This window comes from Macrosteles quadrilineatus, unplaced genomic scaffold (assembly GCF_028750875.1).
Source record: "Macrosteles quadrilineatus isolate MER2022 unplaced genomic scaffold, UCM_ALF_1.0 Scaffold_1__1_contigs__length_201487025, whole genome shotgun sequence".
NCBI classification, from domain to species: domain Eukaryota; kingdom Metazoa; phylum Arthropoda; class Insecta; order Hemiptera; family Cicadellidae; genus Macrosteles; species Macrosteles quadrilineatus.
The window spans coordinates 145,929,329-145,944,269 of NW_026542594.1; the positions used below are offsets into that span (position 1 = coordinate 145,929,329).

The window sequence follows — 14,941 nt, forward strand, 5'->3', positions numbered from 1 at the left end:
CAGTGAATGAGGCAGCTTTGATACTAAATAATGATAATTAATTGGTTAAGAAGTTTAAATTGTCCTGAGCCAAAATGAAGGACAACGGAAGGAGCGTTCGGGGGTATGTGATCGTGTAGTGACACCGTACACATGTCACAACGTACACTGTATATGTACACGGTACAAGGTGTAGCGTGGCCATGTACAGTGTACACGTACAGTGCTAGAGTCAGTCAGTGTCCGGACCGTGGTCGGCGTGGTTGTGTGCGGTTGTGTTTGGTTTTGGTGTGGCAACGTGTTTGAACCACAGCAGCATTCTGATTTGACGAAAAACACAGTCGGATATTGCATGCAAGGTAATTTTAATTCATAGACCTAATATATTGTATTAAGTGACAGGGGTCAAGCATTGCTCGAAAATGTTTTATTAGTTTGGGAGTTTGTCCAAGGCCCTACAGTTCTGTATTAGGCTTAAACAAGTCAAAATAGTTGTTAAATACGACACATAAAGGGTCTGAATACTCAAAGATATTGTTTTAGGCTAGAATATAGGCTATAGTTAATGTTTATGATAAATCCCATTATGTATTTATATTCTTATATCAACATTCGGCCCAAAATGAATGCCATGAGCGTATTTTAAAAGGTAAACGAAAAAGGTTTGTCAACAGTAAACCATAAAGAGAGGGGATGGGAAGCTTAAATAAAAATGTTCAAATAGTGTAAAGGTACTAAAAGTCAAACTATCTTGATTTGCGATGGAATATCATAATCACGTTATTACTTAGAATCCCAAATACAAATTATTTGTCAATAGCATAAAATGTTCTAAGAAAAGTAAAAAAAAAAACTCTCTTAATATTTTTTCCGCTAAAAATTTCACAAAACATTCATAATGAGCCTGCATCCCCTTTTGTGATTAAGGCAAACAGAAATATGACATTAACAAATTCTATATCCTTTAAAAACTTAAACATGTATAAATGATATTTTAACTACACTTTTAACTGCATTTTTTCTAGTTACGGACTGTGGATTATTTTTTTAATTTTCTACCCCCTGGAGATTACAGAAACTAAAAAGACTGATTCGTAAATTCCAGTAATACCAGCAGAATGTCATACTTTCAGCTAATAATATTATTATGTAATGCATTAGCGTTTAATATACTAGGTGGCGTTTGCAGAGGCATCCACAAAATTGAGCGGAGTCATCAGGGGTTCATACTATATTGTTTTTGTCATACTGCAGTAAAAACAGTCGTTTTTAATGCATACGTTGCGGGTCTAAAGTACCATTTTAGCGAATTTCCCTATAGGGAATAAGCTATTACCGTAGGTCTCATGGTAAGACTTAGTCCCGGGACCGATTAACTTTTTCATTTTGATGTTCCTAGAAGCCAAAAACACCATCCGTTTAAATTCATATATATATATATATATATATATATATATATATATATATATATTTATATATATATGTGTCCGTCAGCATGATAACTCGAGCAAAAATGATCCGATTTCGATGAAATTTGGTACAAACGTGTAAACCTACGTTTATTCGAACGAGTTCGCGAGCCAGCATGATCGGACCATGGGAACGGGGTTTTATGGGGGGATTTATGGGGTAAAAATTGGTTTTTCTCATTTTTGACCCTCAAAACATAAAATTTCCCAAATTTCTTCTAGACCATTTTGAAGAGCTTAAAAAAACAAATAATTCAGTATATTGAAGTGTTTTTGTATGGTTATTGGTTACGGAGAAAATTATAAATTAAAAATTCCCATGTTATTCTTATGGAGAATAAGTAAACTTTTGTAGTTTGCTTGTTTATGCATATATTTGGATCAAACTTGGCCAATCGATTTATTTTATACTAAGCTGTTAATATTTTACTGAAAAACACACTTTATTACCCTGTAGGCAGCAAACCTAGGTACTCATTAAACCTAATGTTATTTGAATAGATTTAATTGAAAATCAAATCAGGCAAATGGAAATTCGCTTAGTCTGCAGGTTTGCTGCGGCGGGGGTATTTACTCTTTAGGGAGTAAAGATCGTTTTTAGCCTCTATGGAGTAAAAATCAGTTGTTGACAACTCAGTTGTAAATTTCTATTGTAAACGATTGCATGTATCGAAATATGTATCGATTTGTGCTTTGTAATCATTTTAACCTACAGTCTACAGTCTCTTCCCATAGCATTTTAGCATTGCAGATACATTAATCCATTCCCACACTCAACAATGCTCCCCTTTACTACTTCCTTCATCACCCCCTACGTCGTGGACCTGTTTCCCTCTCTTCCCATAGCATTTTAGGATTGCAGATACATTAATGTAATTGCCAAAGGCAGTTCCCACACTCTGCACTGCAAGCCTTACCACTTCCTTCACCATTTCCTACGCCATACACCTGTTTCCTTCCCTTCTCGTAGCATTTAAGTATTAGAATTGACTATATATTGGTATATTGACTATATAATGGTATTAGATACATTTATCTAACTGCCCAAACGGTTCCCCCACTCTCCACTGTCAGCCTTTAAAACTTCCTTCACCACTTCCTACGTCGTAGGGCCTGTTTCTTTCTCTTCTCTTAGCATTTTAGGATTGAAGATACATTAATCTAACTGCCACAGACGGTTCTCACATTATGCTCATACTTTACTACTTCCTAAGCTACTTCCTACATCGTGGACCTGTTTTCATCACTTTCCATAGCATTTTAGTATTTTAGATACGTTAATATAATTGCCACAAACATTGCCCACACTTCACACCGCTAGCCTTTACTACTTCTTTCACCATTTTCTATGTCGTGGGCATGCTTCCATCCCTTCTCATACCATTTCAGCATTGCAGATAAGTTAATCTAACTGCTACAAAGGGTTCCCAGTTCCCACACTCCACACTGCTCACCTTACTACTTCCTTCACCTCTTCTTACGTCGCGGGCCTGTTTCTCTCTATTCCCATAGAATTTTAAGATTGTAGATACCTTAATCTAATCGTCATAAACAGTTCCCACACCCCGAAAAGCTCGCCTTGACTACTTCCTTCACCACTTCCTACGTCTCGGACCTGTTTCCCTCCCTACCCTTAGCATTATTGGATTGCAAATACCTTAATCTATTGGTTATAAACATATCCCACACTCTGAACAACATTTCCTTTACTACTTCCTTCGCAACTTCCTACGTCACCGACCTGATTCCCTCCCTTTCCATAGAATTTTAGGATTGCATATACCTTAATCTAATCGGCATAAACAGTTCCCTCACTCCGGACAGCTCACATTTACTGCTTCCTTCACCACCTCCTACGTCACGGACCTGTTTCCCTCCCTTTCCATAGCATTTCAGGATTGCATATACCTTAATCTAATCGTCATAAACAGTTCCCAAACTCCGGACAACTCGCCTTCACTACTTCCTTCGCCACTTCCTACGTCACGACCCGTTTCCCTCCCTTTCCATAACATTTTAGGATTACAGATACCTTAAACTAATCGTCATAAACAGTTGCCACACTCCGAAAAACTCGCCTTGACTACTTCCTCCGCCACTTCATACGTCGCGGACCTGTTTTCCTCCCTTCCCATAGCATTTTAGGTTTGTAGATACCTTAATCTATTGGTCATAAATAGATCCAACACTCCAGACAACTCGCCTTTACTACTTCATTCACCACTTCCTTCGTCACGGACCTGTTTTCCTCCCTTCCCATAGCATTTTAGGTTTGTAGATACCTTAATCTAATCGTCATAAACAGTTTCCACACTCCGGACAGCTTGCCTTGACTACTTCCTTCACCACTTCCTACGTCGCAGACCCCTTTTCCTCCCTTCCCATAGGTTTGCAAATACCTTAATCTAATGGTCATAAACAGATTCCATACCCCGAACAGATCGCCTTTACTACTCCCTTCACAAATTCCTACGTCTCGGACCCCTTTTCCTCCATTTCCATAGAATTTTAGGAATGCCTTTAATATTACCTTTATCTAATCGTCATAGTTTCCACACTCCGGACAGCTCGCCTTGACTACTTCCTTCACCACTTCATACGTCGCGGACCTGTTTTCCTCCCTTCCCATAGCATTTTAGGTTTGTAGATACCTTAAGCTATTGGTCATAAACAGATCCTACACTCCAGACAACTCGCCTTTACTACTTCCTTCACCACTTCCTACGTCACGGACCTGTTTTCTCCCTTCTCATAGCATTTTAAGTTTGTAGATACCTTAATCTAATCGTCATAAACAGTTTCCACACTCCGGACAGCTCGCTTTGACTACTTCATTCATCACTTCCTACGTCCCGGACCTGTTTTCCACCCTTCCCATAGCAATTTAGGATTGCAAATACCTTAATCTAATCGCCTTAAACAGTTTACACACTCCGGACAGCTCGCCTTGACTACTTCATTCATCACTTCCTACGTCGCGGACCTGTTTCCACCCTTCCCATAGCATTTTAGGATTGCAGGTACCTTAATCTAATCATCATAAACAGTTTTCACACTCCGGACAGCTCGCCTAGACTACTTCATTCATCACTTCCTACGTCGCGGACCTGTTTTCCACCCTTCCCATAGCATTTTAGGATTGCAAATACATTCATCTAAGGGTCATAAACAGATTCCATATCCCGAACAGCTCGCCTTTACTACTTCCTTCACCACTTCCTACGTCGCGAACCTGCTTCCTTCCCTTCTAATAGCATTTTAGGATTGCAGATACCTTAATATAATCGTCATAAACAGTCCACACTTCCTACAGCTCGCCTTGACTATTTCCTTCACCAATTCCTACGTCGCGGACCCCTTTTCCTCCCTTCCAATAGAATTTTAGGAATGCCTTTAATATTACCTTTATCTAATCGTTATAAACAGTCCCCACACTCTGGACAGCTCGCCTTGACTACTTCATTTACCACTTCCTACGTCGCGGACCAGTTTTCCTCCCTTCCTATAAAATTTTAGGAATGCAGATACCTAAATCTAATCGTCATAAACAGTTTGCACACTCTAGACTGCTCTCCTTTACTACTTCCTTCACCACTTCCTACGTCACGGACCTCAAGCTAGTGTCGTCATTTGATTATATTTATGATCCATACCGTTTCTGTTCTAATATCTGTGGATTAATGCTATCAGCTATTTCTTTTCTACTGCATTCAAAAGTCAACAGCTGATCATATGTTTTTGTTTATGTGTCAAATACTGCTTCCATAAGGATTACATTGAAACTTTGAGACCCAGTGGGGCGGATTCCTGAGAGACTTTTTTAACGCCATATAGATGTTGGCACTCACCGATATGGTCTCTATCACCATGCAAAATTTGAAAACGATTGATTCATCCGTCTAGGAGGAGTTTGCGTATTACGAAATGCATAAGAGTCGACGTATAAGATTATTTGTTATTGTTTAGTTGTGCCTCTACAAAAATATAAATAGGCCTACTTATACCTAGCATAAATTAGTAAAATATTTTTGCATTATACATTAAAATGCTATATACTTTTGGTATAATAAAAGTGATTGAAGTGGATTATTTACAGCTTATATCTTGAGGTTGGTAGTATTTGGAAGTAGTTGGTCTTAAGCAAGGGAGAACCCTACCTAAAAAAATGGAAATTACAAAAAAAATATTATTTTTTGTTTTATTACATATTCTTGTTCTTTACAAGTTTCTGGTTAAAATGATATATAATACAAGACTAAAGTATATTTGGAAACCATTTAAATTTGTCTTTAAAAGTAAACTTTGCATCCAGTTTTGCATGCAAATAATTGCAAAGCCTCTGTGGAATACCGATTAAAATTTTTTTTTTGAAATAAATTCTAATAAATTATTTTTAAGTATAATGCTTTTTATATCATACTAGCAACAGAGCCCGTTGTAGTTAATAAATACAACGGTCCCTAGAAAGTACAGTAGTACATAATATATGCCCTTGTAAGTACCTGAACATTTTTTTAAGAATGAAATTGTTTAGAAAATAAACTGATTTTCTAAAAGAGTAAAGCAACGTCTTTTTAAAACAAATGGTAAATCTGTGTCCGTCTGTGCTAATTCAATCCTTGGAATGAATACAATTTCACGTGCTGCTGATCCAGTTAAAACCTCTGCAATTATTTAATTGGGCTTGAGTTCTTTAACAATTAATCGTGTCCCATTACATAACCCCCGTTTTGTGTTAAGATTTCGTAGCAATATTATTACAGCTCCAATTTTTAAATTTAATTTTTGTATTGGCATTCCCAATACACAAATTAAGGAGGTTGAGGAAGTTGCATCATCTCTGAGTGAAGTGTTGGTCAGACTATCTTGTTCTGTTTCTTTTTCATTTTCTGGTTCTCCATCCTTTTGATTGCTTGATAAACACTTTTTTACCCCTTGGAGTAAATCTTTATCTATACTATAATTTGGTTTCTTCAATTTATTTTTATGAGCTGTTGATTCACGTCTGCCAGAACATGTTTTACTTTTTCCATATTTTTTATGCACGGCCACGTTTTGATTTTGGTAAGATTATATCCTCTTGATTCTCAGGCATACTATTGTCTATCAAAACATCGTAATGCCCAGCATCCACATTTCCTGAGAATCGTAGTTTATAGATCGTTGTGCCTTCACCAACCGTTACAAAATAATCCAATTTCTCAGCATATATTTTGAATTGGCAGTCAAAAACTCTTGCTGCAGCTTCGATTTCGACATTACCGGCGTATTCCCCATCTTTAGGTCATCAAATTTCTGTATTCCGTCGCGTTTTTTTCCTTCTAGTCTATATGTCTTATCCCCTACGATCAAAGGACAATAGTAGTCCCAGTTATTGACGACTTCATCAACTACCGTGGATCGTATATCACTGTATCTGGATTGAGATTTATGGCATAAAAATGAGACACTTCTAAAGAAACAGTTTCCATCACCAACCATGTAGTGAAGAGTAAAGTTATTCATTTTTAAACTAATGTAAAATATTGAGTTTATAATTAACATTTCAAAATAACAAATATTAAATACTATTTTAAACTGTGAATTATAAATTAAATTTGAATAATTTATAATTGGCAGTTTAAAATAATAATTTTTGGTTATGAAATCCATACATCACTTAACTTGCCAATACTTATTAATGGTACAGATTAAAAACATCACTTTAGAAACACACTTTACGGACCTCAACCACCAATTCAAATAGTAAACAACTAAATGTAAACAAAGAAAAATCAAGGAAATAACAATAAAACAATCTAATACATGTGTTCCATATGATCAGATGATGCATACTGGCTAACCCATTATTACTACCATACAATTTTTTAGATTATTCATACCGGCAAAACGTATTACTACCATAAATAAATAAAACTCAAACTTTACTAATTATTTGGAAATCTACACAGATTTTATTGACCTATTAATTAATAAAATCGGTCCAGTAGAACTGTAGATTTAGTTGTAGAAAGTTAACATAAATCTCTCCAATTCAATATTTTCTCACCACAATAAATTAGGAGATTGCTAAGCTTTTTTGCAAATAACTCTTAAACGGTGAGGAAATCGACCAAAGTGGAAGGTGGTGTTCTGAAAGAGAATAAAATTTGCTACAAAGGACTCTTAGGCGTTTTTTGAAAATATTCAAAAAAGGCAACCTAAAGTTAACTATAAATTAAAATTTTAAAATATTAACTAAAAAAAAAATCAGTTTTTAATGTATTTTTGCTTTTTATTCTTTATTTACCACAAATATTTAATAAAATCAAACTTTCATAATTATTTGCAAATCTACACAAATTAGGCTTTCCAACGATACATTAGTTAACAAAATCGGTCCAGTAGAAGTCTAGATTTAGCTGTACAAAGTTTAACAAAAATATCCCTAATTCAGTATTTTTAACAACTAAAAATTTGGAGGTCACTTATCTAATTTGACAATAACTTTTAAATGGTGAGTAAATCGTAGAAAATGCAGTGATATTCTGAAAGAAGATAAAATTTCCTACAAATACCTTCTGTGTATTTCTTGAAATAATTTAATAAAGGCAGCCAAAAGCTGACTACAAATATAAACTTGGAAAATAACAACCTGAAAAAAACAGTTTTTAATGTATTTTTGTTATTTTTATTTTTCCACCACAAATATTAAATAAAATAAAACTTTCATAATTATTTGCAAATCTACATGAGTAAGGCTTTCCAATGACTCATTAATTAACAAAATCGGTCCGGTAGAAGTCTAGATTTAGTTGTACAAAGTTTAACAAAAATATCCCAAACTCAATATTTTCTCATTATTATAAATTCGGAGGTTGCTTAGCTTTTTTGCAAACAACTTTTAAATGGTGAGGAAATCGACCAAAGTGGAAGGTGATATTCTGAAAGAGAATAAAATTTCCTACAAATTGATACCATACACTTCTTGCAAACACTAAAAAAAGGCAGCTAAAAGTCGTACCCAAATAAAAAGTGTAAAAAACACCGTTTTCAGTGTATTTCTTATGGAAAACGGTACAGATTAAAAACATCACTTTAGAAACACACTTTACGGACCTCAACCACCAATTCAAATAGTAAACAACTAAATGTAAACAAAGAAAAATCAAGGAAATAACAATAAAACAATCTAATACATGTGTTCCATATGATCAGATGATGCATACTGGCTAACCCATTATTACTACCATACAATTTTTTAGATTATTCATACCGGCAAAACGTATTACTACCATAAATAAATAAAACTCAAACTTTACTAATTATTTGGAAATCTACACAGATTTTATTGACCTATTAATTAATAAAATCGGTCCAGTAGAACTGTAGATTTAGTTGTAGAAAGTTAACATAAATCTCTCCAATTCAATATTTTCTCACCACAATAAATTAGGAGATTGCTAAGCTTTTTTGCAAATAACTCTTAAACGGTGAGGAAATCGACCAAAGTGGAAGGTGGTGTTCTGAAAGAGAATAAAATTTGCTACAAAGGACTCTTAGGCGTTTTTTGAAAATATTCAAAAAAGGCAACCTAAAGTTAACTATAAATTAAAATTTTAAAATATTAACTAAAAAAAAAATCAGTTTTTAATGTATTTTTGCTTTTTATTCTTTATTTACCACAAATATTTAATAAAATCAAACTTTCATAATTATTTGCAAATCTACACAAATTAGGCTTTCCAACGATACATTAGTTAACAAAATCGGTCCAGTAGAAGTCTAGATTTAGCTGTACAAAGTTTAACAAAAATATCCCTAATTCAGTATTTTTAACAACTAAAAATTTGGAGGTCACTTATCTAATTTGACAATAACTTTTAAATGGTGAGTAAATCGTAGAAAATGCAGTGATATTCTGAAAGAAGATAAAATTTCCTACAAATACCTTCTGTGTATTTCTTGAAATAATTTAATAAAGGCAGCCAAAAGCTGACTACAAATATAAACTTGAAAATAACAACCTGAAAAAAACAGTTTTTAATGTATTTTTGTTATTTTTATTTTTCCACCACAAATATTAAATAAAATCAAACTTTCATAATTATTTGCAAATCTACATGAGTAAGGCTTTCCAATGACTCATTAATTAACAAAATCGGTCCGGTAGAAGTCTAGATTTAGTTGTACAAAGTTTAACAAAAATATCCCAAACTCAATATTTTCTCATTATTATAAATTCGGAGGTTGCTTAGCTTTTTTGCAAACAACTTTTAAATGGTGAGGAAATCGACCAAAGTGGAAGGTGATATTCTGAAAGAGAATAAAATTTCCTACAAATTGATACCATACACTTCTTGCAAACACTAAAAAAAGGCAGCTAAAAGTCGTACCCAAATAAAAAGTGTAAAAAACACCGTTTTCAGTGTATTTCTTATGGAAAACATGTTTTTTTGAAAATTTTCACCATAAATCATAATAAAAACAAACTTTCATAATTATTTGCAAATCTACACGACCTAAGCTTTCCAACGACCCATTAATTAATAAAATCGGTCCAGTAGAACTCTAGATTTAGTTGTACAAAGATTTTTAAAACTGAATTATATAAAAACAAACTTTCATAATTATTTGCAAATCTACACGACCTAAGCTTTCCAACGACCCATTAATTAATAAAATCGGTCCAGTAGAACTCTAGATTTAGTTGTACAAAGATTTTTAAAACTGAATTATATATAGAATAGATAGCACTAATCTCCATAGCAATACTGTACTTAATTGTGTTTGCAGTTCTATATTGTAATAAAAATAATCCATATGGTTTTGTCTGCAGTATTTCTGTCAGCTGTTTGGTTTTTTGTTGATTACCGCGACTATGAATTTTTTACGTTTGCAAATACGTGAACAGCTGTAACTACAGTTCTAACTCACTTAGAAGCTTAATTTTTGTTTTATTTTGTAGGTAATATATGTATCTACAAACTGTAGTATGTATTAGTTAAAAATATAAAAATAAGTATTTTTAAAAATAAACTTAATAAAAAACCGAATAAAAAATAATATGAATTTATTTTATTTTTATATTATAAGCTATAGTTGGCTTATGTTAAAACCCATACTACAAGTTGTAGGTACCACTGAGAGGATTTAAATAGAAAAAAAGTTTATCGATATCTATCTTAGAACTTGAGAAATCACTGTTCCTGTAAAACACGCTATTTTGAAAAAAAAAACTACCCCCATATAGAGGTTGAAGGGGGTGTAAGCCAAAAAAGTGCATACAAAGTGTTGTTACCCTTAGGACAATAATAAAAAATATTTATATTAATAATTTCTTTATTATTGTAGATTTTGATCTTTTAGGTAGGGTTCCCCCTTTTAAACACTTGTTGATTAGCAATTGGACATAGTTATTTTAATGAATTTGTTATTCTGAAGTGTTATTTGATTGAAGAACGCCAATTCAAAACACCGATAACTTATTGGGGAAAGTTACCAGGTGATGAAAAGCGTTTATTTTCGGCAGAAGGTTGAATACTTGGACGGTATTAACAAATTGGACGACTTGTGGTTCAACAATACAGGAACATTTGTTACACAACTTAAGTAACCTTGCAGCTGTTGCACATAAGTGTATTTGAAGTTTTCTCTCGGTTTGGTGATCAGCATTTGCCATCTAGATTATGAGACCTCATGCCTCTGGATTATTTTCTTTGGAGTTTTTGAAGCAGAAGGCTTACGCAAACAAACTAAACTAAATCCCAGAGTTGAAGGATGAGATCTATACGTTTAACCATTAACACCCACAACAATAGAACAATAAATAATCCACAATTTTATCAAAAGAGCTCAATACCACAGAGATAACAGTCATTTGGCAGTTCGTATTTCACAGTTAAAGTCAAGTTTCCAACATTCGGTCAAAATTGAAACGCACCAAGTGAAAAACATTTAATGGGTGTTGTTCTGTTTTAGATGTTAACGTCAAAATGTAATTGCCACACATTTATATGAAAATTTTAGAAAAAAGGCTTAGGTTAAAATACAACTTCTAAATCATTTTTACGTCAACTGAATTTAATATTAGGTAAAGAAAGTATTAGATCGGAGAAAAACTATACCAAAGCCTGACCAAAAACTTTGAAGCATGTTGGGTTATGAATTGAGAACTGCACTAGTTACATCTCATTCTAGATAAAGCCATAACATTGCAGCAAGTGCATATAAGGAGGGGGCGTAGGCGCGTTCTATTGTATGTAGATGTTTGTATCATCAGCCCGCTACAACAGCCTACTTGTTTTGGCTCAGTGCATTTAGTAGTCCTCTTAGCTAGATTTAGGTCTCATGGTAAAAAAGTAGTAAAATGTCAGTAAAAGGTCTATTTTGCAATAATCTATAGCTTTTCAAATCAATCCTATTATTGTATCAAGTTAAGTGTTTACTGACGTCTTGAGCTGAATCCCAAATCGTCATGTTATTAAGCATCGCAAACTGTATTACTTTATGGAAATGTTGCAACTAATTCCAGCTTATGATCGTATAGTTTGTAGTAAATATAAAAATGCTTTAGCCAAAAACAAAATCATTATTTTTTTAAGTATTCGGTAAAATATGCAGACTACAAGTGAGGTCAATCAATGAGTATTTTTAGAAGTTTTTGTTTGAATGATATCTATCTACAATCATGTCTTATGATGTATAAGGTAGTTTTGACTTATTTTAAAACCACTTATGTGGTGTAAGCTAATTCTGAACAGCAGCTTAGACTGTAAAATTGCAAACAGCGTATTTGTGGTTAATCAGGTTAAATTAGATTAATATATAAGATTGTTGATAAAGTCTATAAGGTTAGTAACAATTTAACGAAGGCTCATTTGATGTTACTGTGTTTGTAACTTCATCTACTCAATCTCATATAACATATAGGTCCCTGTCACACTTTGCCGGCTGAAAGCCAAGACACTGAAGCATTTCGCATTCAGACAATACGTAAGAGACCACGTTGAGGATTATCCAAAAGTTGGTCGCCACATTTTCAATAAATTATGCTTTGGGAATAGGTTAATTGTGATACAACTTCGTGTGAGATAAATTTTAAGATTAATTAATTTAATTAATATTTATAAACGGGAAGTTAACAAACTAACACAAATTAACTCCGCAAAGTGTTTTAGCAGTAAGGGTTCTCCCCAAGAGAATGGACCGATAAAATAAGCTTGAAAACAAATCTGTTACTAGTGATTTCTCAATATAATTATTGATAATTATTTAACTCCATTTACATGCTTTTCTATCCACTTTGCTCATTCTAAGGATACAGAAACGACGATGTGGATCAAAAGGCCGATTTCTACTACAAGCCTCTCGTCATTCACCGTGTAGGCTTACCGTCATCCTTGGTCTCCGTACCGCGACCTCTACAATCATCTGATACGTTTACAAGCTGTAATGACACCGCTGGCGATGGACAAAACACCTGCGATGCCGCAGCGTGGGGTTATGTTGTAACTAATACACAGAGAGTCACAAAACCACATTCAACTTACAAAATAACGTGTGGTATTCAGATGACACATCTTCTGTCAACAGTACAACCTATTTTGTATTTACTAGTGGTGGTGTCAGATTTACGTCGTATTTTGATGTTATTGATAGTTCCACAACCCAGGACTGATCTTAGAACTTACGTAGATTGATTTATAGAAGTATGTTAGTTAACAGTCCAAAAATACATGGGGGTACTTCTTAAAATCGATCAAACAGAATTTACCTTCGCATACGAGCAATTAAATCCAGAAATCCATCAAACACTGGGATAGCTTCATCTTAGTGCAATATCTACACTTTCCCTGCTTCTGTTAATTTAATGGAAAACAAAGACTGACAATAGTTCATACAACAGACATAACTGTAGTATAAATAACCATGCAGTTACCTAATTAACCTAATTACCACACTGAAAAACATCTTGAGAAAAATCTCCAGGAACGTTTGTTCTATAAAAACATGTATAATAATAATAGAGAAATATGTCCTACATAAATAATTATGATTATCTCGGATCTGGACTTGGTTTTATTTCTTCGAGTGCAGATGAAGCCAAGGTGCGTGTTGACAATCCATGTTTGGTGGTGATTTACATACAAAGCGGCCTGTTACCCTAAACCGGCGAGGTAATGTGGTACGGTATAAGGCAATGATTCAACCTGCTCTAGCTCCTCCTCTACAAATGTGCTTAATAATATTCAATGGTACCAAGTTACGTTTTAATCCCTATCATTGTCTTTGGATTACAATAATTTAGGAACTACTCTTCAATTGTAAAGTCTAAAGCTATCGGGCATGCTTTTTATATCCGGCAATCCGGAGGGTGATAGCCCCATCTGATTTGTCCCTTATAAAAAAAAATAACGATTTATTTATATAGCTAGAGCACCATAGGACAAGAGATATGTTACAAATAAATATGTGTTTGTTAAATTCAATATAATTAAACAGGCAGCATTAAATTACTAGCACCTTCACAATTGAATCGAATGTTTCTTGAGTTGAGCTTCAATGATGTTAAGGTTGAAAGGTTAATTAATTTCATAATGCTTGTCACCTAGATGTGGGTAATATTTTCTCTTATTAGCTTTGATTGAATTCCATCATCAGAAAGTGTATATCAATTTTGAAAGTTAGTTGAGTATATCTTTGATATAAATGAATTATACTTTGCAATATCCCAAACATTAAAATACTTCATTTGAACGTAAAGATAATAGATTGTTTTAAACATTTACACACTGAAAGGAAAATTATTCTTCCAATAATGCCAACCAATAGGGTACGGTGATGTAGCAAATTTGTATGACCAAAGTACTTTGGTTTTGCAGGTCTGGGTTTATGAATTAAATTGTTTATATAACATATTTTGTAAAAAAAAATAATTGATAAATTCAATCGGAAATTTGGTTAAGTAAAAGGTTTACACAAGATTAGTTGTATGGGAATAGGTTAACGATCTGGATATTTTGTTTTATGCAAATACATAAAGTGAGCTTATAGACTTATACCTCAGACTTTAGAATACGTAATATATACTTTACTCTATAGCCTGTTCTTATACTCTCTCAGGATGTAAAGGTGCATACAAATAAAAATACTAAACCTAAATGCAACTATCTAGGCATATGGTATAACTATTTTAAAATGATAAACACAATTAAATAATTTATTACGTCAGCACGAGTGCTGTTTAGATCGTAAATTAGCAAACAACATTGTGAGCTAGACACTAGACAATATAAACACAGGAAAGGAATGACAACTTGGTGCAGCAAAGCCTGCAATGCGTTTGGCACATGTGTTGGTATGAGGAGGATAATTACAACTGTATCATCTTTTATATCTACAACCGCAGTTATTACTGGTTATTACTGCTTCACTTCCTGCTGTGAAAGAAGATTAAGTTGTATCTCATGATACACGATTTCAGTTCATGTGCTCGCCAACACATTTTATCC

General features: G+C 33.7%; 1 protein-coding gene across 1 annotated transcript in view; it reads left to right on the forward strand.

Annotated features, from left to right (window-relative positions):
* The first annotated feature begins 225 nt into the window (after nt 1-225).
* Nucleotides 226-14,941, forward strand: part of LOC128986668 (octopamine receptor Oamb-like) — a 150,643-nt gene continuing 135,927 nt past the window's right edge. The window contains exon 1 of the mRNA XM_054407162.1: nt 226-338. The gene's annotated coding sequence lies outside the window, so the exon portion shown is untranslated. The remainder of the gene's footprint in view (nt 339-14,941) is intronic.